Here is a 25,898-nt window from a genome sequence, read left to right on the forward strand (position 1 = left end):
AAAAAAAAAGAGATATATATTCTAGAGACACGAGAGCATGTGCTGTGTGTGGGAAGCTGTCATGTTCATGATGCCCTGTTCTCTGGTTGGGATTTCGGAACGCGATGGGACCAGGGACATATATGATGGAGATGTCATCAAGCATGATCTGAATGTGCATTATGTGGCTTGTGACTGCACATTAATCATCATTATAATAACCGCAATCAACATTCTTTGAGCATTTATGTGTTAGATGCAACTTCAATTACGGTCCACAGGTTAATGCATTTAATCTTAGTAATTGCTGTATGAAGCCAGTCTGTTGTTACTCTTACGTTATAGTTGAGAACCTTTTCTCCAGAACAGGTGAGCCCCTGCCCCACCAGGTGGGGATTTGGGGTTGGGGAAGGGGGAGGGCACTGCTAGAACTAGGATTGGGGGGCTGACTTCATCCCCCCAGAACCTCATGCACTGAGTTTGCTCCCTCCCATTTGGCATCTTGCCATTTTCCTCAACTTCTTTCAATAGCTTCTGATAACTTCCAGTTTCATTTACTCTGCTTTGTGCTCTTAATTGTCCTCACCGGCATTTCTTAAAGAGTCTGCTTTTAAAATGTAAAGCATTTAATTGGCCTCCGTGGTGAAAAGGCAGGCACCTGCATTTCTTGTAGAATGCCATCCGTATGCAAATTATCAAACAGCCTCCTGGTCTTGAAGGATTCTGGGCCCTGGGAGACCCACTCTTCCCAAGCTCACCTGCCTTCCTGTCCTGAGACATTGGTGTGGCATCTGTTGGATCATTCACTCCGATGACACCTTTTTTCCTTTGTTCCTAAGTGCCTAGCCCACTGGGGTAACGAAGCCATATCAATAAAGGGCCTGCCCTCTAGGAGTTTGCATTTGTGCTGTGGAAATGAGACACAGCAAGGGTGAAACACTGGGGTTATCACTGTAGTACATACTTCAGTGCAAAACTATGTGGTAGAAATTGCCAAATGCTACACCTGGTGGTCTAATGGGCTGCACAGTGGGCTGTTAATTGCAAGGCCAGCTGTTTCGACCCAAAGTACATGAGATGAAGTCTTGCCATCCTTGCCTCGAAGGAGCACTCCACTTATAATTCTTTCCAGACAGATCTGTTTGCTCTTTAAATAAAATGATTAAAAAGAATTTTACTAATTTATTAGTAAATATTATTCTAATATATTATAATAATCAGTACAATATTATACTAATATTCATTTTAGTATTAGTTGGGATTTAATACATATGAGGGGGTAATCCCCCTCAAACGGAATTTTTTTTAAAGCTATGTATTTAAATTTTTTTACAAAGCAACCTCACCACCTTCAAATTACTCTCCATGACCCTTAATATGTTTGCCAAATCTGCAATTCCATTCTTGGAAACATTTTTCAAACTCATTTGTTTGGATGGCTAACAGCACCTCCCTCGTTTTTTTATTTTACCTCTTCTATGTCATCAAATTGCTGTCCTTTCGTGTTCTTCTTCATTCACTGAAACAAAAAGAAGTCACATAGAGTGAGATCAGGTAAGTAAGGTGCATGGAGCAATTTTTTTTTTGCCCCAAAGTGGCGCACTGAGATGGCTGCGTGAGCAGGTGCATTGTTGTGGTGGCAAAACCAGTCCCCTGTCTGCCACAAATCAGGCTTTTTGTGGTTGTTGTTGTTAAAGATCATTTTATTGGGGGCTCTTACAGCTCTTATAATTATCCATGTATCAATTTTATCAAGCATATTTGTATATGTGTTGCCATCATCATTTTCTAAACATTTACTTGTCATTTGAGCCTTTGGTATCAGTTCCTCTTTGATTCCTTCTTCCCCCCCCCACCCTCGTGACCCCTTGATAAATTATAAATTATTATTATTTTCATATCTTACACCAACTGCTGTCTCCCTTCACCCATGTTCCTGTTGTTCGTCCCCCTGAGGGGGTGGAGGTGGTTATATGTTGATCACTGTGATAGGTTCCCCCTCCTCCACTCCTCCCCCTGCCTTCCCCCTACCCTCCTGGTATTGATATTCCCATTTCTGTTCCTGAGAGGTCTATCTGACCTGGATTCCATGTGTCATGATTTCTTATCTTCACCAGTACATGCTCTGGTCTTGTACACTGTGATGCAATCTTTTCAGAACCTCTAAATAGAAAGCTTGGTTAACAGTCTGACCTGGTGGAGCAAACTCCAAATGCACTATGAGTCGACGTTTCATCTTTTCAGGAAGTTCAAGGACTTCCAGAAGCAAGTTTGTCATCAATCGACATTTCACCTCTTTGAAACTTCAGAAAAAACACTTGTTCACTTGCGTTTTCCCATAGTGCTGTCCTTATAATCTGTGTTCGATATCGTAATAGTCTATATAGCATTTGTCCTGAGCAGGAAATAAAATTTCACATCTGCACACGGTTCTCTTAAATTGGCCATCACAAAAAAAATGAGGTTTAAGTGAAACTGCTTTGATGAAAAAGTTTGCCATAACCAAAGAGAACCTTCCCAGGTGATGCCACTGTGTGTACCAACTCAGAGCGAGAATACTTTGAATGTGATGGGTTGTTTTGTAAAAATTAAATACATTGCTTTGAGGAAAAAATTCCATTTTTATGAGGGAGGTGCCCCCTTGTATAGTCCAGCTGCTTGGAATGTTTGCTCAGAATTTGGATTGAATAAATATGGTTGAAGGACACCACCCTGACACACACACCTCTCCTGATTGTAAACCACACAGCACCCTTGGTTTTGATTCAGTAACTCTCTCTTGGTTACTAAGTACAGGTTCTGCATAGCACAATTACATGTTTGGGAATTCCCATTCTTTGCAATATTATACACAACAGGTTATTCCTCACACAAATTCCCTTGCTTCATCAATCAAACACAAGCAAACATTGTTTCTGATATCCTCTGATTCAAATAAGATCCGTCTAACATCAATAATGATATGCCTCATTACATTTACTCTTCTGAACATGGCTTGGATTTTTGGCGGCTCCCTATTGATGTATTGCTGCAGTCTTTAAAAATTATCGTCTTTACTGGCATGTTGTAGTTACAATAGTGTTCAACAATGTTGACATACTGGAATTACCTATCTTTGGAATGGTCACAAGCAAGAACCTCCTTTAGTTGGCCAGCCAGGTGGGTACCTTCCGAATTTATTTCTATCTTCTAAAAAAACCCCAACTTCTTATTGTGAATTGGGTGAGGGTTTACAGAGCAGGTCAGCTTTCCATTCAATAATTCACATGCATTTTGTTTTGTGGCATTGACTGGAATCCCCACAGTGTAACATCCCTTCCTCCTTCCTAACCCTTCAGAATCTTGCCCTTTTGATACCATGTGATTGGTTCTTCTAATGTATTCTTATCTCACTTGTGTTATTATTCCCCGTATAGACCTGTCTATTGCTTGTTGAAATGGAGCTGTAGGTGAGAGCTTATTTTGAGACCCAAAGGGTGAGTAAGAGCTTAGTCTTGGGGTTCCACCAGGTTTTCCACTTGACTCATAAGCCTGGTCTTTTGGTGTTCTGTTCCTCATTTTTTTCTCTAACCAAGACTTTATAATACAATCTCTTCCAGAGATGTTAGGAGTGGCCATTGGTCATCATCCAGATCTACTGGCTCGGGGTCATGGAAACAGGTGTTCACATGGTCCATCCATCCTTTGGGCTAATTATTTCTGTGTGTTTTAGATTTCCATCATTCTTTTTATTCCAGACTGGGAGAGACAAATAGCGGCACCTTAGATGGCCCCTCATGAGCTTTTAAGACCCTAGTTGCTTTTCACCCCAAAACTCAAACTCACTGCCATCAAGCCAGTTTCAACTCATAGCAACCCTATAAGACAGAGCAGAACTGCCCCTGTGAGTTTCTGAGACTGTACTTGTTTATGGGAGTAGATTGCCTCATCTTTCCCCTGTGGAGTGCCTGGTGGTTTTGAACTGCTGAGCTCCTGGTTAGCAGCCCAACACAGAACCTATGCCACCAGGGCTCTTGACTCACCAAAGTAGGATGTAAAACATCTTTGTGGACCACGTTATGGAATTGACCTTGGTGTTCCTTGACCTCTTGGCCCCAATTCCCTCTATTCAGTGACAGTGACACAGTCCCTCAAACTGTTTGGTATATCCAAGAAGTTTCATAACTTTGCCCCATGTACACTCTACTAATTTATGGATATATTTGCAGTAGAGTTAAAAAAATAAGACAGTGTGGTAGTTGCATAATTCCATGTCAACTTGATACGTAAGTATGGGAGTGGAGTCTAGCCTGTCAATCAGGTCACGGCCTGATGATGTCTCGCTGTGGGTGTGGCCCTCTCATGAGCATTCTGGGAACTTTCTCTCTCTTTCTCTGCCTTCATTTTTTCCTGTTGACAAGACATACAGAGTCTTGCTGAGACCTGCAAGGAGCTGCTCTCTCTGCTTTACCTTCCTGTTGAAGAGCCACACTAGGAGGGCTAGAGGAGCCACAGGGAGACCTGCACCAACAATGACCTGTTTCCACTGCCACTGGATCCACAAGACTTTGCACCCACCGGCCTGTGATCTTCCTGAATTTTGCATCGCTGCATGTGACTGCATGAGTCTGAAGAGGGAATTATGCACTAGTATCAGATTTATGGGCTAATATTGGATTTATGGACTGGGCTGGGATGTTTCCTCCATATACAATTGCTCTTTGATATAAAGCTCTCTCTTACACACATTTGAGTGTCCCTGGATTTGTTTCTCTAGTTAACTGGGACTAACATAGAAAGTACCAAGTTCTGGTGATGGGACTGGAAGCCACGTAGATTGCTAGTGAGACTGTAAGATGGTGCGAAATGTTGGAAAAAACAGTACGGCACAGCCTTAAAAATTGGAAAGAGAATTACTATTTGACCCAATAATTCTCTGCTTGGTATGTAATGATTAGGGGCCTGTGTTGCCTTCTATTTTTTTTTATTTTACCTCTTTAGCTTCTAATATCCATTGCAATGGTTACTCAGAAATTGAAGACAAAATTCATGGATAAAGGGTTTATTAAGGAAGTTAACCAGTCGTAATGCCAGTGAGAAATGCCCAGGGTAGAGCTGCTTATCAGGACATGTTACAAAGTTCTTTCAGGTCTGCCAATCAATGCCCAGAGGGGCATATCACTCCACTGTAAGCCTCAAGCCAAAGGCTTTCAGCTCCGTGAACAAGCAAACCCAGCGCCTCCAATTAAGTGCTCAGAGGCACCTCCACGGCTTGAGAGGTCCTGCCGCTCTGTTTCGTGCTTTGGCTCCTGGTTCTTCCACTTATCCTCTGATATTTTTAATTTCTTTTATTTTTTTAACAGTTTTATTGGCACATAATCTACATATTATGCAATTCAATAGTTCAATCATATCGAGAAGAATTGTACAATCAGTACCATAGTCCATTTTAGAAGATTTCCTCCCCCCTCCTCCATGGTTAAATCACCTTTTAAAGTGAGTTGTGCAATCACAATCAGCTCTAGTGCTCTCTCCCCGCTCCCACATTCGTAGTTTGCTCCCCCAATCTACTGACCCTCCTATCTCCTACTCCGCACCCCCACCTCCCCTATTAAACCCTTTCCTCAGCTCTTATCTCCATCCATCTACTCCTTCTGTGCTTCACAAACTGGTAAACCCAAGAGAAACAGTAAAAAAAAATGAAATAAAGTGGTAAGGATAAAATAATGATAACAGAAAGATAAAAAATACCAATAATGAGTAAGAGAGAAAAGACCACCATCAATATGTTAAAAGCCAGGGGAGAAATGTTTGTCATGGAACAAGCAAGAGATACTTGCACCTAGAACAAATCAGGTTGGGTTAAAAGGGGTGTCAACTGACCAAGTATCACGTTCAATCCCGCATGAGCAAGATTATAATGCTTTCTGTCTGGTAGAAAGGATGCGCAAGTCCCTTGCCTGTGGCTAGCGGGGGTCTGCCATCAGCTTAATCTAACCAGTTATTCTGCAGATGGGTTTGGGGCTCCTACTGTCCTCCATGGCTTTCTACAAATCAGGTGTTCATAAGTTCAATTCGGCTACTTTTCCCTTTGTCCTATTTGAATTTTGTTATTGTCTCCTTTGGGTCACCTGTGGACTTAGCTGACTGCTCGATTAGATGGTTGCTTGTTTGAATACAAGCCTTTAAGACCACAGACACTATTCTGATTGATAGCCGGGCACCATCTGCTTTCTTCACCACACTTTACTGTAGCACCCTTATCTCCAGTGTCATTTCATGAAGGTGAGTATTGAGCAGGGCCATGTTATCAGAACCAAGTGTTCTTGGATCATTCTGTTGTTGTGCTTATGGGGTTCGATTTTGTCATAGTACGACCGCCCCAAGTAAACCTCGGTCGTGCACATCCCATGGGAAAGCAGATAGATTCTGGGCTCCGACTTAACTATCCTCTTCTTTTATAGCTGTAGTCTGGATCCGTGAAGTTCACTGCACAGAGATCTCAGGTCCAGAGGATGCACTCCACTCCCGGCTCTTGCTGGTAATGAAATCTCTCTTGTTTCTCAGAGGGCTCATTTTATATACAGTAGGCTGGCACCCCCAGGGAATCCTATCAGTATCTTCAACCACCTTCTAACCAGACCCATGCAGGGAAAGTTCATCTGGCGAGAGTTGGAGACCTTGGCTGGGAGAGCCATGTTAAATAATTCACCGCCCCTGCAGGGACACATCTGACCTCCGGCTTCCTAAGCGGATTGCCATGAGGCTGAATCAGACATGCCTCCACTCTCTGTCCCCTTTACCCTATTCTGACATCGACAGTCTCTCACATGGCACTTTATTTTTGCTGTGGTCGCGTTTGAGAATCCGTTGCAGTGGCCACACCCAGCTCCCAGATGGTGCTCACAATTGCGGGTTTATTAGAAAAGTTGAGAGGTTACAACCCAGGCTACAAAATGCTCAGGAAATGGTTGTTCGGTCTGCACAGTTTCTGCTCTGTTGGGACCACAGGCAGGCCTCTCTCTGGTCTCCATCCTCTTTGCCCGGCCTCTGGCCTGCTTGGGTCATGTTACAAAGCTCTGGAAGGGCTGCTCAAAGGGCATGCCTCTCTGCTGTAAGCCTCATTGAGCCTCAGCTCAACTTCAAAACCCAGCTCTCTGAACTAAGTGCTCAGGGACGCCTCCACCCCGCAGGCAAGGCTCCTGCGCTAGAGCACTCAGCTTGGCTTGCTCTGTGGGCTGGGGAGTCGACTGCTCTGTCGCATGCTCTCTTTGCTTCTGTTTCTGCTGTTGCTGCCCCTCTGGTGTAGAGGCTGCCCGTGCATCAAGGAGACGCCATGCACAGGTATAGCAGGGTTCAGAGGCTCCTCCTTCTTACAGGGAGGGCACCCCTCCTGCATCTGAGCTGGCTGATTTTGTATCCAGCTGGGTGGCAATCAACATTAACCCTGTAAGTAATCACTCACAGCCGAGCCCTATAAGCTACAGAGTAGCTCCTTCCACCTGCTTACGCAGACCCACCAGTAAAAGAAAGGTGGCTTGGTGGGAATCCCCAAGGCTGTGGCTAGAAGAGTCATGGTAAAAAATCCGCCGAGTTGAAATATGTTGAAGAAATAGGAGCCGTGACATAAATAGATGTATGCACACCCAGGTTGATCTCAGAGCTATTCATGACAGTCCAGGATGGACACCATGTAAATGCTCATCAGCAGAAAGAGGCATAAATGGATCACGGTCCTTACGTACAATGGAATACTATACAACATTACAGAATAGCAATTAATCTGTTAGAACCCGATAGGATGGATGAAGCTGCTGGTGTGGATGAACATTGTGCAGTGTGAAAAATTATAATCTTTTAAAAAACATTTTATTAGGGGCTCACACATCTCTTATCACAAAATTATAATCTTTTACTTTCCTTTCTCAAGGTACCTTTGACATCTCCCGCAGAGCTCTTTGGCTCCATCCTTTCTCCCGTTCACCGGAGCAAGTCTACACTCCAGAGCAAGCTTCACAGTTTGGGGTCTTTTCTTTCTTGTCTTGGGAACAACCCTTTGCTTGTCTTTGACGTCCTCTCACACACATTTTCTGTTGGGAACAGAATTGAGTACGTGCCAACACTGGGTCATATTCTCAATACCACCGTCCTTCCCATTTTCTAAATGAAGAGAAAGACTTTGGGGCCAAGGGATTCTTCTTGGTCACAGCCCTCAGAGCCCATTTACTTCTGCTACTTCAAGCAAACACAAAAAGGAATACTTAAAGGCTTTAAGGAAAAGTTGAAGGTCATACTTTGCTAAGATTAATGTCTACACCCGTTGTCCCAGTCACAGGCACCAAGTTTCTTACTGACTTCTGAACACTGCGTATCATGCTCTTGTCTTATTTCCCTTAGAGCTAGCGGCCTCCTTGGCCACCATGACAGAAAGATGCATACTGCCTGATATGTGTTTCCTCTCATGGAGGTTTCCAACCGGGTTGTCAGAGGACTGGCCCGGGAGTCCTGTGTCTTTGTGAGGCAGGACTTGTAAGTGAGAAAATACTCCGTATAAGAGGACTACTCTTTAAAAAGTTCTGGGCAGCTAGAAAATCAGTCTCCACAGTGCATAGGTCTTAGTGAGTACTGGACCTTTGGTCCAACTCCATGCAGATCTGACTACAGAGACATGCTCACCATGACTCTACTAAAATTCCCAAAGAATGTTCTGAGGCTGGGCTGGCTGAAAAAGAATCCCCGAGGGCCCTGGTTTTCAACCTTCCCAATGCCCCACCCTTTAATACAGTTCCTCATGTGGTGGTGATCCCCAACCATAAAATTATTTTTGTTGCTACTTCGTAACTGTCATTTTGCTACTGTTATGAATCAGGTGAACCTGTGAAAAGGTCATTTGACCCCCCAAAGGGTCACGACTCACAGGGTGAGAACCGCTGCCCTAGGGAGTTTGTTAAGAACACAGAGTCCCAGGCCTCTCTCGGAGGTTCTGGTTCAGTGGTTCTGAGGCAGTCTGGCAATCTGTATTTCTCTTAGATGATTCTGATATGCAGCCCGGTTTAGGCATCAGTGTATGGTGTGCTGCTCTCAGCGACATTTTCCTGAACCACAGACAGATCCTTGATATATTAAGAAGCCCCCATGGTTCACCTGTTAAGCACATGGTTGGTAACCCAAAGGTTGGTGGTTTGAACCTACTAGCTGTCCCGTGAGAGATGTTCCTGTCTAGATTACAACCTAGGAAATCCTATGGGGCATTTATACTCTGTCACACTGAGTTGCTATGAGCCAGAGTCAGCTCGATGGCACCTCACAGCCACAATGTGATGTATTCAAGCTGTGGTTCTCAAGCAGGGCAGATGCCTGGACACATTACTGGTCGGCCACAATGAGTGGATGCTACAGACATCTCATGGATAGGAGGCAGACTCACCATTCACCATCCATGCACAGGACAGATTCCTGTAACAGAGGTATCCCGTCCCAAATGTTAGTAGTACAGAGGTGATTAGTACAAATTTCGTTGTGCCAACCTGGGTGATAAACACATGTGGGGTTAATTCAAGGGCAGAGGGATAAATGGCTCCATGAGCCTCGCCTTTCTAGTTCTCAGGTCTCTTGTTTTGTGATGGTCACACCAGGGTGCAGCTGCCTTAGCCAGTTCCCTGCTTCAGCTGGAAAGGTTCACTTCCTGCAAGACATTCTGAGGAGAAGCTGCATGGACCTACCCCGATGCGCCCTGGGTGCTGGAGCAGCCATGTGGTGACTCCTGCCAGCGCTGAGATTCACTGATTCAGCTTTCCTCCTGCAGTCGGAGTCATAGAGTATGTTTTGTGGGATGGAGAAGAACTTTGTGGAATAGTGTCGGGCATATGGGCTAATATTGGACCTGTGGGCTTGGGCAGCACTGGGTTGGGATGTTTTCTTGATGTGCACTTAACCTTTGTGTAAAACTCTCTCTTATACATGAGTTTCTGTGGATGTGTTTCTGTAATGTACCCAGACGAACACAAGAAGCTAAGAAGGCTGTATTTAAAGGTGCCCACTTTGCCAGGACCCTTCTCACCGAGCGTGATGTGCTTCCGTTAACGCAGAGCGACCTCACGGACAACAGTCCTGCTTTAATCGTGACCACTTGAAAATCAACTCCCGCGTTCATGTCATTTCCCAGAGACTGAAGCTTTCACACTAGAGCCCTTGTGACCACGGTCCTTCCTGTCTGTGACCCAGACCTTGCACGGACTCAGCCCTCTGCTTGCTTGCCCTGAAGGTTCAGGAAGGCGACGTATTCAGTGGTCTTTAGAAGGTCTTTTATTGCCAGAACGCACCCACCCAAACGTTCGCCAGCAGAACTTCTGCTGACCTGGGTCGTTAGTTTTCAAGTTGTGCACCCGTCAGTGTTATCCTTTCCCAAAATGCGTTACCTCCATGGACGTAAGGGCAGTGCCTTCCGAAGGAAAACCGTCCCCTCCCCATGCCTCCTCCCTCCTGGTAACCATCAGTGAGCTTCGGTTTCTGCGTAGCAGCGTTGCTGAGCTCCTACACACGAGGCCGGAGCAGCCTTTGTCCTCCCGTGCCCGCCGTCTTCCGCTCCTCCTCCCCTGTGCCGTGGATCAAGCCTTCGGGTCTCTTCGTGGCTGTGTCACACTCGTCTTCCGTGGCACGTCGGCGCCACATTTGTTTGCACGACCATCTACTGAGGGGCACGTGGGTTGTTTTCACCGCGTGCAGTATTTTTAAGCATCGTCTTTGCAAGGAGACTCGCGTTAGAAACTCAGCCCTGCCATTTGCTGTTCTCAACCAGGTTCCTTAACCCTGCAGGATGGTCGCCTCCCTCATAATAGTGACAGATAACCGTTTACCTGCCTTGCTTGTGGAAAGGGTACTATCAGTATGCATCTTACCCCATAACACTGTACCCCACACCCTGAACTTTTCGAAGGCAGATGGAAATAGCCATTAATCCCCTGCCCAGGCACCGGAAAGCTGGGCTGATTGAGGGTGGGCTTGGAGCCAAGGCTGCAGCTTGGCCCAGGTCTGTTTCACCTATCTCTCATCCTCCAGGGAGCTGTAGCTTCTCAAGATAAGTTCTTCACGGGATGAAAGGTGGGGAGCAGAAGTCGAACCCCACAAATACATAAAGGTCGAGCTTTGGCTCATAGGAACCCTTGTTCCCTTCCCATCGCTCCCACTGGCCAGGCCAAAGCAACTCCAGCCCCCAAGCCTCATGTTGAAGGAGCTGCCCACAGGAAGCAGGGGAGGAGTGTAAACCAAATCTTTATTCTCGCACGGCAAGTGTTCGGCCGGGGGTTTGGGTTAGGAGTAGTTACTGTGCTCCAGCACAATCTTTGTTCTTCCCTAGCCTGCTCCTCTGACCTCGGTATTGATCCAGGTGTGCATTAGCTTACACCTCTTGCTTATGAGCCAGCCTGAGATCTGTACATCTGGCCTCCCCAGAGGGCCTGCATGCATGCCTGCTTCTCTGCCAACTAGGTTAGTTCCTTCATAAGAGCATCTCCGTGGACCCCTGGCATCACATCCCTTCGTCCAGGAGTCTATGTTGTGTTAACCTTTTACACAGAGCTGTAGTTGCCCTGAATTTGCCCTGCATTGCAACATACTGGGATTTCAATTTTTAGTCTGTTACTCTGCTGGTTGCTCAAATCCTTCCCTTGCTTTTAGGTTGTGATCAACCAGTTATCGTTATTCTAAGTGGTTCCAGCCATCAGGAGTCTCTTTTCAGGGTCCCCACGCTTTGTCATACTTGTCCCCAATCACCTTGGCCAACACGGCTTCTAGAAGATGGCCAGTCCCTTTTGCGTTGTTCCGGACCCGTGGCAGAGCTCTGAAAGGCACAGGGCACTCAGGAAGTGCTCGGCTAATGGTTGTTACTTCCTTTGTTAGAGAGAGAGAGAGAGAAAGAGAGAGAGAGAGAGAGAGAGAGAGAGAGAGAGAGAGAGAGAGAGAGAGACCCTTCTATGTGGAGAGTATGGGGATGTCTAGCTCTTTGTCAAGGAGTCCTGGTGGCTCCTGGCGGGCTACTAGTTGGCTTGCAACCTGGAAGGTTAGCAGTTTGAACCCACCAACCTCCCGGAGGGAGAAAGATGAGAAATCTTTCCTTCAGGATCCACAGCCTCAGAAACCCACAAGGGCAGTTCTGCTCTGTCCTCTTGTGCAGTAGTGATGAATTGGGATCGACTTGATGGCAGTGGGTGGGTCATAGCTCTCCACCTCTTTCTCACCTCCGTGATGATGCGGAATGAGAGGCTGCCAGGCCCTGCATCATCCACATAGTTACTGGCACGCTGAGGTCAAGGGTTGTGGCTATTGTACCAGCCCCTCTCATGGAGCATCTCCTTGGTCCTCACTGCTCCCTCCGTCCCTTCTTCAGCAGACATTCCTCCCAATGACCTGTCCAAGGCAAGCAAGGCAGTGTGCTGTGGTCATCGATGAGGTTTTTGTTGGCTAGTTTTCTGATGGAGATGGCCAGACCTTTCTTCCTCACCTTAGTCTGGAGATTCTGCTGAAACCTGTCTACCATGGCATGGGAAATACTGGTGGTGTTCTCTTCCAGCATCACAGCAACACATAAGCTGCCACTGTGCAACACACTGACAGAAAAAAGCAGCGGTGCTCTCTGTGTCTCTTTGGGTTCAGCATACCAGTGTTAGGGGGCACGGGTGGAGGTTTGGAAAAATAGTGATGCTTGGTCCCAACCCTAAAGATTCTGATTTCATTGGTCTGGGGTCGAATCTAAGGAGCCCCGATGGCATTGAGCCGCTTGCTACAAGGTCAGCAGTTCAAACCCAGAAGTCGCCTTGTGGTAAAAAGGGGAGACTGTTTGCTTCCATAAATAGTTACAGTCTTGAAAGCCTATGAAGCAGTTCTGCTCTGTCCCGGAGGGTCACTCTGAGTTGTAATTGACTCAATGGCAGTGGATTGAGTTTTGGGGGTGTGTGGCCTGGGCATCAGATGGTTGTCATGTGCACTCACAGTCGAGAAATACTGTTTAAGAGCAGGTCCCCGCTCATTTGTAGACCTTAGCTTTGCACTTAGAGCGACAACCTGGTCATGCTCCCCCGTCTGCCTGAGCCTCATGTCCTCACGTGTAAGACAAGGCAACCACAACACCCATCACCCCCAGATGATGTAAAACAGAATGGCTTAGCCATAGAGCCAGCAGCCAGAAAGCATCTTTATCCCCCAAATAAACCCAAACCCATGATGGCCCAGCTGATTCCGTTGGGTTTCCACAGCTGTTGTCTGTGTGGAAGCAGACTGCCACGTCTTTCTCCTGTAGTGCAACTGGTGGCTTCAACCCGCCGACCTTTAACGTCGTAGCCAAGCACTGAACCCCTGTGCCACCAGGGCTCCCGAAGCACCCTTTTAGTCCTCGAACGTGGAACCTGGTTTTCTTTCTACGGCGATGTTCAGTAATGGAAACTTGAACCCCACGGAATGGAGGTGGGCAGCCTCCCGCGGAGTCCTTCTTTGCCACCTGACCTGCTGTGTCTGTTTATATCTCTTTCACGGCGCACAGATTTTTATTTTATTTTCAACCGAGGTTGAAATGATGGTGAAATACAATTTTACTCTTGCTTTTGTGTACTCACTTTTCTAATGATGAGTTCATAACACTGCTTCCAACCTGCCGGAGCACTGGAGCACTGGTCCAGGGAAGAGCCTCAGGTGCATAGGCGCACCGCTCTGAGGTCACCATGCCTCCGGAAGGTTTGGCTGTTACTGTACAGGGCCAGAAGCAAGCATTCGACTCAGTGTGGCACTGTCTTTGGGAACTTTATTCCCTTTGCCTGAGAGCATCTTGTCTCTGGTGCCTCGTTCCACCCATTCCACCAGCAGCCAGTGACTCCTCTGTCGGCACCCTCCTCCCCTGGGTGGCAGGAGTGGGTGGGCAGGGCTCACACTCCCCACTTCCCAGCTTAGATACCCAGTCCTGCCTCAGGGCAGCAGGAAGCCCGCACTCTCTGTGCGGTTGTCCCCATCTGGGAGCCCAGCCCTCCAGTGTCATGAGAACACCTTGACCTCTCGGATCTAGCCGGCTGCCTTTGAAGTCAAGACCTGCAGCTTTACATTCACCCTAACAGGTGTGTTCCCTAACACCGTACACACCGTCTCCTCCCTTTACAAGGGCCTTCAGCCACCAACCAGGATGTGGGCGGTGCAAACACACCTGCCTTCCGGGGGGGGGGGGAGGAGAAGGCGGGGCCAGCTGGTCCTGTAAGGATTGTGACAACCTTGCAAACCCTTCTTGCAAACCCTTCTGCTCTGTCCAATAGGCTTGCTGCCTTTGGGTTAACATAGACTCAGTAGCCACTGGCTTGTCTAATATCATCTACCTTGTGGGGTTGTGTGAATATTAATAATTCATTTATCTGCTAAAATCTCTTACTACAGAACATAATGCAACTATTACAATAGAAGGTAACTGTTTAGAAAATAGTGATGGCAACATATGGACAAATATGCTTGATACATATTTGATGTATGGATTGTTATAAGAGTTGTAAGAGCCCCCAGTAAAACGATCTTTGAATAAAAATAAGTAAAATAGCAAATGCAAAACCAAAACACAAACTATTTACTGAGCACCTATTCCTTGCCACCGATGGTCGTCGGTGGTGGGAACATTGGGATTTTCCGGTTAGCGGGAGAGAGGCTTGCAGCACAGACAGAGGTCCCGTGACTCATGTTCCGACAGGGAATCCCAAGGGGGCCCGGGGAGGACATGACATGGAAAGGGTGCTGCATGTAGACTGTAGGTAGCTTTCCAAGAAAATGGGGTGGACGTGCAGGCTCATACTCACTCCTGGAAGCCCAGAGAAATCCTGGATAAAATATAGCAGGGGGTGGAAATGTAGCTTAGTTTGAAAGAAAGAAAGGAGAGTTTCATGGGCTGGAAAGAGAGGGTATGACAAGCAGGCATGAGGAGCCAATGCTGTGACCAGACAGCCCCACGCAGGTCCCCTCCCATGCTCTTGGAGCTGGACGGCTTGCCTGGCAGCAAGTAGGACCCACCCACCAGCAAGTCGGGAGACACAGTCTCAAGCTGTCAGCGTAGGTGTGCAGCAAGGAGACTGGGCTCTGTCTAGGGTGAATGGGGCAAGGGAAACTGGAAACATAGGGGTTAATTTGTGTGGGATTTTTATTCCATTTCAAGGCATGGAGACCCTGAGCTGAGGAGTTCATGTCAGGACTGGGCCACAGTTAATGAAACCCAAAGGGTTCTGCTAGAGGACCCCGTCACCCGGAGGACCACACCATGGCCACCCCAGCCTGCAGGGCACCCCAGGGCTCCTTTGCACAGGCTCGCTCCTCCCCCTCATACACTCAACCTGCTCCCCGGGTAGTCTGCTTCCCCCATCTTTTTATGGCGAACGGCGGGAAGGTTTGCAGAGCAGATCCGTGTTCCATTCAGCAATTCACACACGTTTTATTTCATGTCATTGGGTTCAACCCCCACTTCGTCCCTGTGTCCCTTCCTCTTCCTTTCTTAAACCTTCTGAACTTGGTCCTTGGGTAGACACTGCCCCTTTGCTCTCTGATGGCTGGTTAGTCTGAGGTGCGTGGACCTTGGCAGGGTGCCCAACAGTGCTCTCCAATACTCACCGGGCCTTGGTTTGTAAGGCAGGAAATGGAGGCACAGAGAAGTTAGGACATTTGCCAAGAAGGCACACACTCAGATTATCTAGGGAACTGCTGCGTGGTCAATGTTTTTCATGACTAACCGCAAGGTTGGATGTTCCCATCCCCCAGGAGCCTCTTTGAAGAAAGGCTTGGTGATCTATTTCCCCAAAACCAGTGATTGAAAACCTTTTGAGTTCTAATCTGATACACAAGGGGTCACAATCGCCTCTGTGGCAAGGAAGTAAGAGTGCCTAGGGTTGGCCCCCAGACGGTGCAGTGCCAACTCCTTGTTACTTCAGCAACTCATTACCCCCAAGAGTCCCAGGAAGCAGGTTCCTTAGAGAGCACGTGGTTCTGTCCGCCCTGTTGGTCTAGAGGCCTTTGAACTTCAAGTTCCAGCTTCTTTTCCTTCCAGAACTACCCAGAGGCCTTCCTCTCAGATCCGCAAGGACCCAGCCCTGTCCTTTCTTATTCGCACTGCCCAGGGGGGAAGGCTGGCCCTGAGCTTTTCAGGGGAGCTGAAGCCCCAGCTGAGAAGCTACACTGCCCATCACACACAGAGTGAGAGACCTCACAGGCTCCCCCTGCAGACAATCCCAGGAGAGCCGTGTCAGGTAGGCCAGAAACCTGCGCAGGCCCACAGACCACTGTGGACTCAGAAGAAATAAGCCTGACTCTCACTGCAGGGCTGGCTTAGCTGTCTTCACTGCGTGGCAGTGACTATATTTATGGAAAAAGTGACCCTGTAATAGGTTTTGTGTTTGTAGAGGCCCCCGCTCCACACTGGTGTAGATGGGTCTACCCATGCAGGAGCCTGCGTGGTGTGGTGGTTATGGGTTGGGCTGCAATCAGCAAGGTCAGCAGTTCGAGCCACCAGAAGCTCTGCAGGAGAAAGGCTGGACTTTCTAGGCCTGTCAACAGTTACAGTTTCGGGAATCCACAGGGATTTGCTAAAGGCCAATATTGACTCAATGGCAGGGAGCGAGTGAGCTGTGCCTTTGAAGGGGTTACCTTGCCCAAGCATCTTGGTGAGAAAGGGACTGAGAAACAGGTACTTTGGATGCAAATCTTGGTCTGGCTCCTCCCTAGCTGTGTGGTCTTGGATACACATGGGGTTGGATTTGAACTTCAGACCCAGACAAAGGCCCACAGGCAAAGTGATGCAGGAGCTGGCGTTGGGAGGCAGGTCACTATAATTGGCCATTGACTTGAAGGCATGGGCTTGTCTTGCCTTGGAAAAGGGGCAGGAGGGACAGACTGTCAGCCTCCACCGTGTCTTCCACAATCTGGCCCAGCCTGCCTCTTCAGCCTTAACTCCCACTACACTTGGAAGCACACCTCACAACCACATGCCACCTTCCACGTACACACACACACTCACCAGCAACACACTCAATCTACAACCCTTCCCCACACAAACACACCTCATAGCACACACATCAGACAAAACTCACAACGTGTATGCTCAGACCACACACAGCCTGCAACATACTAACAGCATGTACAAGCCACGACACACACACACACACACACGATTTAATTTCTCAGATGTGAAAAACCCAATCCAACGAACAATCCTACTGCCAGCAAGTCAATTCTGACTCACTTTCTGAAATAGTACATCTTGAGGGGAGTCCATAGTCTTAGCTCTCTCCTACGGAGAGGCCGGTGGGGTTGAACTGCTAACCTACAGCACCATGAGGGCTCCTGACGCTGAAAAGCCTCATTTCAGAATAGCTCTTTCTCCCCTCTCTCTAGACCAGTGGTATCAACTTTCCTCATGCCGTGACCCTTGAATACAATTCCTCATCTCGTGGTGCCCCCCACCCCCGACCATAAGATTATTTTTGCTGCTACTGCATCACTGTCATTTTGCTACTGGTATGAATCAGGCGACCCTTGTGAAAGGGTCGTTTGACGCCCAAAGGGGTCGCGACCCACAGGTTGAGAACCGCTGCTCCAGATCTTAGTTAAACTCAGGTCTCCTTGGCGCAGAGGTTCTCCCCATGCCGGTGGTTGGGTTTGGATGAACGATGTCAGTCGTATTTGACTGTCAGCAGCCTGCATGTTCATTTCACTCCCTAGCTCCAGCTGAGCTTTGCTGCTGTACTCTGCACCCCAGGAGGGGAGGGGGTCCTCACTCCCCTGGCTCCCACTTCTTAGCGCCAGGCCTGACATATTTACAGATGACCCAATAGAAATGTGTTGAATTGATCTGAAAAGTCATCTCTTACCACAACAACCACTTCGCTGGGTAGTGTTGCCTTTTGTGCCCATTTCACAGACGAGGAAAGTGAGGCTCTGTGGATGCATATAACTCTGTGACCAGTCAGGACAGGACCCTGAACACGTTAGTCCCTGTTCACGTGGATTTCCGGGGACACAATTCCCCTGATCACATGGGAAGCTCTGCATGCAGCCCTCTATATTGACACCCCTTCTCTGAGTGTTTTGCTCTTTCAAGATGGACTGAGCTTTTTAGATCAAAAAAGTAACTTATGCCTCTTGCCTCTGTATTTTTCAGAAAGGCCTTTCCCATCTTTTGCGTTTCCGTTTGTACGTGCCGCAGAATGCGTGGTCTTTGTTTCCTTCTCTGGAAAGCGGGGTGCTGGAGCAGGCCAGGCCTTTCACTGCCCGCTGAGGGGCACCGGGCCATCTGGGAATCCCCTGAATGGAGGCAATAAATGTCCCTGGGGACCCTAGCTTTCTTGGATTATTTGAGTCCCCGTGACCCCTGAATGTTTCTCAAGTGTTGTAACAGCTGTTCCTTACAGCCTCTTCCAGAAGCATTGTGTTAAAATCTTTATGAACTACCAGCGCGCAGTGCCAGCCCAGAGACCAGTCATTACTTGTAAGGTCTGTAGTGGGAGGACGGGAAAGAAGTGTGGCCTGTGCTTGTTACAGTTAACATCCAGGTGTCTGGCCCGTCAGCCCGATGTTAGCAGTGAAAGTGGGCTCTGGCAGGAGTTCAGGGGGATGTGTACTTTTATGTATTGTGGGAATGTTAAGTGGCTGTATCCTCAAGGAATATCGTGTGATAACATGTGTGATGAGCTCGAAAAGGTGTGTCTCTGAGATCCAACCATTACCCTGCTGGACCTGTGACGTGAGAACACAAGAAATTCTGGAAATGCCTACCATGGAAAATCGGGAACTCTTCATGGGAAGTTTAAGACCGTTGTGGTTGATTCTTACTCTCTAAAAATATTTGATAAACTCTGCCACCCACTGCCGATAATAAGAAGATGGCAGTCTGAACACACATGTTGAACAATACCAAACGAAAAAGAAAAAAGCCTATACCAAACCAACCGACAACTAGGCCCTGTTGCTCACACAGGGAGATGCGAAAGGCGTTTTATTGACTGTAGGGACACACCACACTCTCTGACATCAATTTACAAGTGAACTAGGATTGCTTGCCCATGCAATTATAGAAGAAAATGAAATAGAGATAAATATTGGAGAGGACATGACAAAATAACCATGACTTAAAATGATAGGGAGATCGAGATAGAAAATCTCACAGAATCAACTCAAAGCTGTTAGATGGAGTCCGCAAGTGTCGAGCTGCTTGGGAGGCAGCATTTGTCTCTCACCCCTCACCAGGGAGGACGTGCAATGATCCTACAAAGATGCCGAGTGACTGCCAACAGCGAAGCCAGCTAGCAACGAATAATTAACATTTGCATTTCTGAAACGTGCCCGATGCCGTAAAAGACGAACGAACAGAGGGGTTTGAAAACAGGGTGCCCAAGATTGCGAAGCCAATTCCATCGACTGGAGTTTGGGAGATGAGTTGGGAGATTAATAGCACCGTTCAGGTCAGAGGTGAACGAAGGCTGTGGCCATGGACATGGAGACAACATGGGGGCTGGTTCAAGAGGCTTGCTGACGGCTGGGGCAGGTGAGGAAGAGAGGAGGGAGACCCCTTCAGAAGGAACTGGTTGCCTGTTTCTTCTCTCGGATCCCCTACGGATGGTCCCGTTCAGACTGTTGGAGCCCTTCTGGCTGCAACGGATGACTCGCTGGGCTGCGAATCAAAAGGTCAGATGTTCAAAGCCCTTAGCCTCTCCAAGGTCGAGAGATGAGTCTAGCTGTTCCAGTAGAGATTTACAGCTCCAGGCAGCAGTTCCATTCTGTCCTATAGGGTCGCAGTGAGTCGGAATTGGCACACCAGCAGTGGGTTTGTGGCCGGGCAAAGATCCCTGAGGGGGTAGCATGTCAGCACTCGACTGCTATCCACAGGGCCAGTGGTTTGTACTTGGCAGCCGGTCCACAGGAAGAAAGGCCTGCCAATCTCCTCCGGTGAGCGTGACAGCATAGGGAATTCAGTGGTGCAGTTCTGCTCCGTCTTGTCCTGGTGGGTCCCTATCGGGCTACACAAGTCAGAATCGACTCTGCGGCACACAGCAGTGCCAGGGAGCCCATGATCTCCAAAGCCAGACCATCTGGTACTGGGCTAAGCCCACTGAACCCCTTCTTCCCGTGCACCTTGTTCTATTGCCGGCACATCGTAGATTGCTGGGGTTCCTATGACTGCCCTGCCCTGTCCCTGCGGCTGCAGTGAACACTGTTCTGTTCCAAGCAGAGACAATGAGGAAGTTCAGTGTCTACTGCCTTTCGTTGACTACCAGTCCCAGGCCCGTGGCCACGGGAGAGGAAAGTGGGTCCCAGCGCAATCAGAGTTGCAAGGTGTGGTGGGGCTCAGAGCGTGGGAGGACTTAGGATCCAATTACCAAATCTCCGCAGGTCTCAACTTCCCAGAGCAGTGTGGAGAAAATGTGCTAAATTGCTCCCCAGCAAGAGGCAGCACGCTGGCCCTGGAGTGCCCCCACTGGACTCGGCTGTGCTCCCAAAGCCTGGCCTACTTTGATGTGCTCTGGGTGGCTGCGGAGCCAAGCAGACCTTAGGAGATGCCTGATGCTCTTCCTCCCTCCCTCTTCTCTCTGCCAGAGCCCACCTCTGCCTCCCAGCCGCAGGAGTGTCAGGGAGGCACCTGTTAGGAAGCGAATGGATTCTACTCCAGTTTCCTGGGGTTGGCGGCAGCCGCTGATTAGAGGTGTGTGCACAAAAGTGGCTGCTGGAAAGTGAACAGGGAGAGGAGGGTGCTGGGCCCCCTGGGACTTGGTAGAAAATGGCAGAACAGGGCTTTGGGAGAGAGGTGCAGGCGCGTGGAAAGACATTCATGACATCAGCCAGGCCTGGTCCTGGGGCTGAGGTGAGGGCCACCATGGATGGCAGTGTGAGACAATCCAGAGGGCGGGAGGAGTGGCAGCCGCTGGGGTTTCTCCTGCTTTCCCAGGGACTCCCTTAAGCAACCCTAAAGGCACCGCCCTGGTCGCACTGTAGTTCAGGTGACCAGCTGCTAGCCAGAGGGTGGTAGGGGTGGAGACTGTGAGTGGCTCCACGGAGGATGGAGGACGGAGGACGGAGGACGCTGGGACAGCCTTCTCCCCTAAAGATGGTAGCCTGGGGAGCCCTGTCCCGCAGGGGCACAGAGAGGCGCTGACAGGTTTGGTTTTAATAAGGTTGCCTCTTAGAAGGGACGTGACGTCACTGATTTCGAGCATCAGTCTCGCCTGAGGTGTGTGGTCTCCTTTGTTCTGACATTGTTTTTTGGACCTAATCTTCCCACTTTATTATTTTTATTAATTAAAAAATTCGTGTTTGCGTTCTTGCCTGTTAAGACACTTTAAAACAAACAAACAAGAAGAGAGACTTTAACATAACTTCTTCATATGTTATTACTTGATACTACATTAAATACATATATATTTGATTCCAAAACTTCAACAGTGATAGCTTCTAAAAGGTTATGGGAGGGAGATTTTGAAATCATTCCAGTGTTTTTATTTTATGCTTTCCATATACCATTAAATTAAAATGCATTGGTCTGTTCTACTAAAGAAGGAAAGAAACTTCCATCTGAGAGCCCATTAGTTTTCCATTCAACACCCCACACACGATTTGCCTCTGCTCATTCACTGTAGTTTCCGCAGGGCAACATCGCACCTCCTCCCAGTGTTGGTGCCTCCACGTCTTCTCTCCTAACCCTTCTGAACGTGGCCCCCTTTGGTCCCTCCAGTTGCCATTGGGTTGGGTAGGACGCCATGGAGGGGTGGATGTGTGAGTCTGTAACCCACAGCCAGATGGCTGTTTCGTGGAGTTTTGTCCAGGGAAGGAGTCTGGGGCCTCGTGATGTCTACTCCTCAGCCCACTCCACAGCCTACGTCTGGATCACAGGGAGAAGATGCAGGTCCTGAATAAAAGCAGAAGGGAATGATTCTGATGCACAAGCAGGGTTGAGTGGGACCAACATCACAAACACAGTGCCATTGACTGATGAAAAGCTGGGTGGGTGGGTCTGACATAAGAACCCAGAAAGGAGAACCACACCTAGACCTCCATGGGGCACCCATACCAGCAATAGTTACCCTCCCCTCCCTTGACAGGCAGCCTTCATCAATCCACTCACACCTGTTGGCTGAGCTGCTGGTGGGGGACCAGAGTCTTGAGCAGTGGAGGAGACACATTAGAAAGAGTCTTTTCAGGGTCAGTCAGATAGGAAAGGAGACTCACATTTGAGACCTATGGGGCTGGGGAAGGATTCATGCTGGAAAGAGCATGTTGATCAACATCTCCTAGAACAGGTAGACTTTGAGTAGGTGGGTAAGGGAGCATGCCAGGTGGGACCCTGCCATGGATGGAATTCTCTCCCCATAAACTCTGTGCTGCAAATCCTCACCCCTGTGCACGACTAAGTTCATGAGCTCAGTTGGGTTCCGTTAGTGAGGCACTATGAATACAGTGTGTCTCCGGCCCATCTCTTTGGAGATGCAAGAGCAGAGACGGTGGTAGATGCCAAGGCCGTGTGAAGATTGCGTAGGAGCAAACGAAGTGACGTTCCTTGCTCTCTTGCCCCTGTTCCATTGCCAGGAGAAACATATACCTGGGCTAGGCGTCAGGGCACAGAAGAGGATGAGACACGCACGGCACAGATTCAGCTACTTAATCTAGCCACGCCCACATAACCCTGCCAGCCGAGCGAGCTGGCTGGACTCCAGGTGCATGAGCTAAGTAACTTCGTCGTACTATCTATCCCACGCCACGGGGACTCTGCGGTTGTTACACAGCACCACTGGGCCATCGTTAACAGAGCGAGCCAAAGGGATGAGCTGGTCTCATGAAATTCTAACAGGATGAACTTCCTTCCTTCGAAGGCTTGTGTCTGCAAGTTTGGGCCTATTCCTATTCGTCGGTTGCTCTTGCTTCCGCAGAGAGCTTCAATGATTTCCTCAGGGCCGCACAGGTGACCCCAGAAGCGGGGCTCAGGGTTAGTGCCTTGGCCCTCCAGCTCAGAGATCTTTGCCTCCCCCTGCTCTTGCTCCTCACACGGAGCACTGCGTGGGGGCCAGGACGACGTTTCCTCTCAGGCTGGGGAGGTCTCAGGGCCTCAGCAGACACCTCTGCTCAGCTATTACCCAGATTGATGTGGCCGTTTGCCATGACATTTAGCAACCTCTCCATCAAACAGATGGCCGGAGAGGCTCTTGACACTTTGCATCGTGAAGAAAGAGAAGCCCCATTCTGCAGCTTTAGGGGAGGTTGCCTGAACAAGGAAGGAAGCCCTGGGAATTAAGGCTCTGTGGCTGCCCCAGTGGGCGGTCCTGCGGAGTCAAAGGGCAGGGAAAGCCAACCCTGCAGCTGCGTGGCTGTGCGACACCCTTTCGGGTCCCCAGCACCCACCTCTCAGGCAAGTCCTTCTGTTACCCTGTGGTTCTCTGAGTCAATGGGTTTTCCTTTCTGAGTGATGGGTGGGGAACTGGGAAGAGGATCTGGGGTCGGAAATGACAAGACCAGTGTCAGTACTGAGTGACTCCCATTTTTCCCCCTCTCTCTTCACACCATTAAGAAGCCTTGGACCTTGGCGGTGCTAACTGAAAGGTCAGTGATTCAAGTCCCACAGCCGCTTCTGGGAGAGAGCTGAGGCTGTTCACTCCTGTAAAGACATAATCCTTATCTATAAATATATTTACATATGTACATGCCTGTATTTAGACCTCTATAAAAGTCCTTTGTCTCCTAGTTCTTTCCTCTATTTCCTTTTACTTTCCTCTTGTCCCATTATCATGTTTGACCTTCATTTGGCTCTCAGTAATTCCTCTCAGTTACATTGCCCTTGAGTGCTCAGCTCGGGCGTTTCTGACTTGGTCTCAGGAGGGCCTGGTCCTCAGAAGAGAACAGCATGCTTGGAAAAGTGGAGGCTCAGCCTGGGGTTCACGTAACAAGAGTAAGAAAGCATAGGGGGGCTGAAGGGCTCTCCTCCATTCTTGCTATTGAAGGTGTTGTCCACAACCAGGAGCATAAAAATCACCTGGGAGCTTGTTAGAAACACCATCTGCGTTCTGACGGTTGGAAATGGAGTGTACATTGAAGAAGATCCCTAGAGGATTTACATACAGCCATGTTTGCTAAGCACTGGCCACAGCGAGCTGGGGAATGACCGGTGTGGTTTAGATAGGTGTGCTATGATGGCTGAGTCAGCTTGTCAGTGGAGATGGACATCGGTTTAGACATTTCTAATCCTGGCTCTTCTAATGCTTTGGGAGAATCACTGGTCTCTTGCAGCCCCACATTCCACATGCATACATTAGGGATAATAGGATTTCGCATATGGCATTGCTGTGAGAATTAAGTAGGAAAACAGAAACACCGATTCTGGCACACACCTGAGGCTCAACGAATGGTATTTCCATTAGTCTTTCCCTGGACGCTGACGATCGTCCTCTCTGAATAGGTGAGCACATTGGGAGGCAGAAAATAATAGGTAGCGCAATGACAAAATTAGCAATAATTTATGGAGTGTTTATTATGTGCTAGGTACAATGCTCACGGTGTGGTTGCTAAGAACTTCTGTTCTGGAGCCAGACGGCTTGGCTGACATCTTGTATAAGACAGTGAGCCAGTCATCTAACCTCTCCATGTCTCAGTCTGCTCATCTGTAGCATGAAGACCATGATACGGCCAATTCCTTTGTCAGAATCATGTGAGGAATGAATGCATGTTCAGTGCTTAATGACGTGTCACACGGCGGTACTTAGTGATGGCCGAGTAAATGTTAACTTTATTAACAGCTTATTTAATTCTTATTGCAGTCTCTGGAAAAGAGCATTACTCTCCCTATTTTATAGACGAACAACCGAGACGTTAAAGAACTCGCTGAGGACCATATGGCGAGTAATCAGGCAAGCCGAGATTCGAACCCACAACTGTTAGTCTCAGAGTCGATGTACCTTATCAACTCACATCGCTGTTCTCGGATATTCCAAGGCCTGGGAAGTAGCCCTATGGTCAGACCAGCTATTCTCAGCTTCCTAGTAAGGACAAAACCAATGGAAAAGTAGGAGAATTCACTCTGCCAGCCCCGGGAAGTGAAAAGACAGAGCCTGAAGGTATTAACACTGATCATAATCCATCCCTTTGAAGTGTTCTTCAGGGCAGTTTGGAAACATGTGTCCACAGAGGTGCTGTTCCCCCATTGGCTGTTCCCTGACACATCTCTTCAATTAGATGTACAGTGACAGCCGCACAGATGCAGCCTGGCTGGGACTTATTTATGGGGCAGCCCTGGTTCCAGCTGAACTAATGCTCAGGGCTTGCCATAGACATCAATAGAAGAAAGAGAATGTGTCACTTGGGGTGTGGGGGGGTGTCTGTCTTTATTTTCTGTATATTGGTTAAAGACACCCCCCCCCCAATTGTCGCTGAAATGCGTGCTGTGTTTTAAGTGAAAATTGCAGGTTAAGATATATTAAGGGGATTTGGACTAGATTGGAAGTAGGACCGTAGGTTCTTTACAGCTCAGGGCACCACCCTGGGTCCTGGTCCAGTTTCTACCAGCAGTGTGATCCTGGGCCAGGGGTTCACTTGTCTGTCCTCAGTTTCCTCAACAGTAAGGCATACGTTCGAATTATTCCCAGAATCTTAACTGACATACCACACGTGGGGAGCTTCATGCAGGTCCTGGTACCTGGCGAGTGCTTAAAGCATGTTAGCTGTTATTAATAACAGTTACAGTACTGGTTTTGTGACCTGGGTAGTTAATTCCCTTTTAAGCATCTCAGTTTTTGTTTTTTAAGTGAGACCATCTGGCTAGACTGTTTCTTAGATTCCCTGTTCAGCCATCTTGCATATTTCTCCTCTTAAACCCTTGATATTGCACCCTTCATGAACAGGAGACAGATCAATCTTGGAACCTATCTCCGAATTACTCTTTGCTCCCATCTGTCTGTAACTCT

At 48.3% G+C, this 25,898-nt stretch overlaps 1 pseudogene; it reads right to left on the reverse strand.

Annotated features, from left to right (window-relative positions):
- LOC142422877 (profilin-1 pseudogene) overlaps positions 1-25,898 on the reverse strand; it is a 117,852-nt pseudogene that overhangs the window by 22,889 nt on the left and 69,065 nt on the right.

This window comes from Tenrec ecaudatus, chromosome 12 (assembly GCF_050624435.1).
Source record: "Tenrec ecaudatus isolate mTenEca1 chromosome 12, mTenEca1.hap1, whole genome shotgun sequence".
Taxonomy (NCBI): Eukaryota; Metazoa; Chordata; class Mammalia; order Afrosoricida; family Tenrecidae; genus Tenrec; species Tenrec ecaudatus.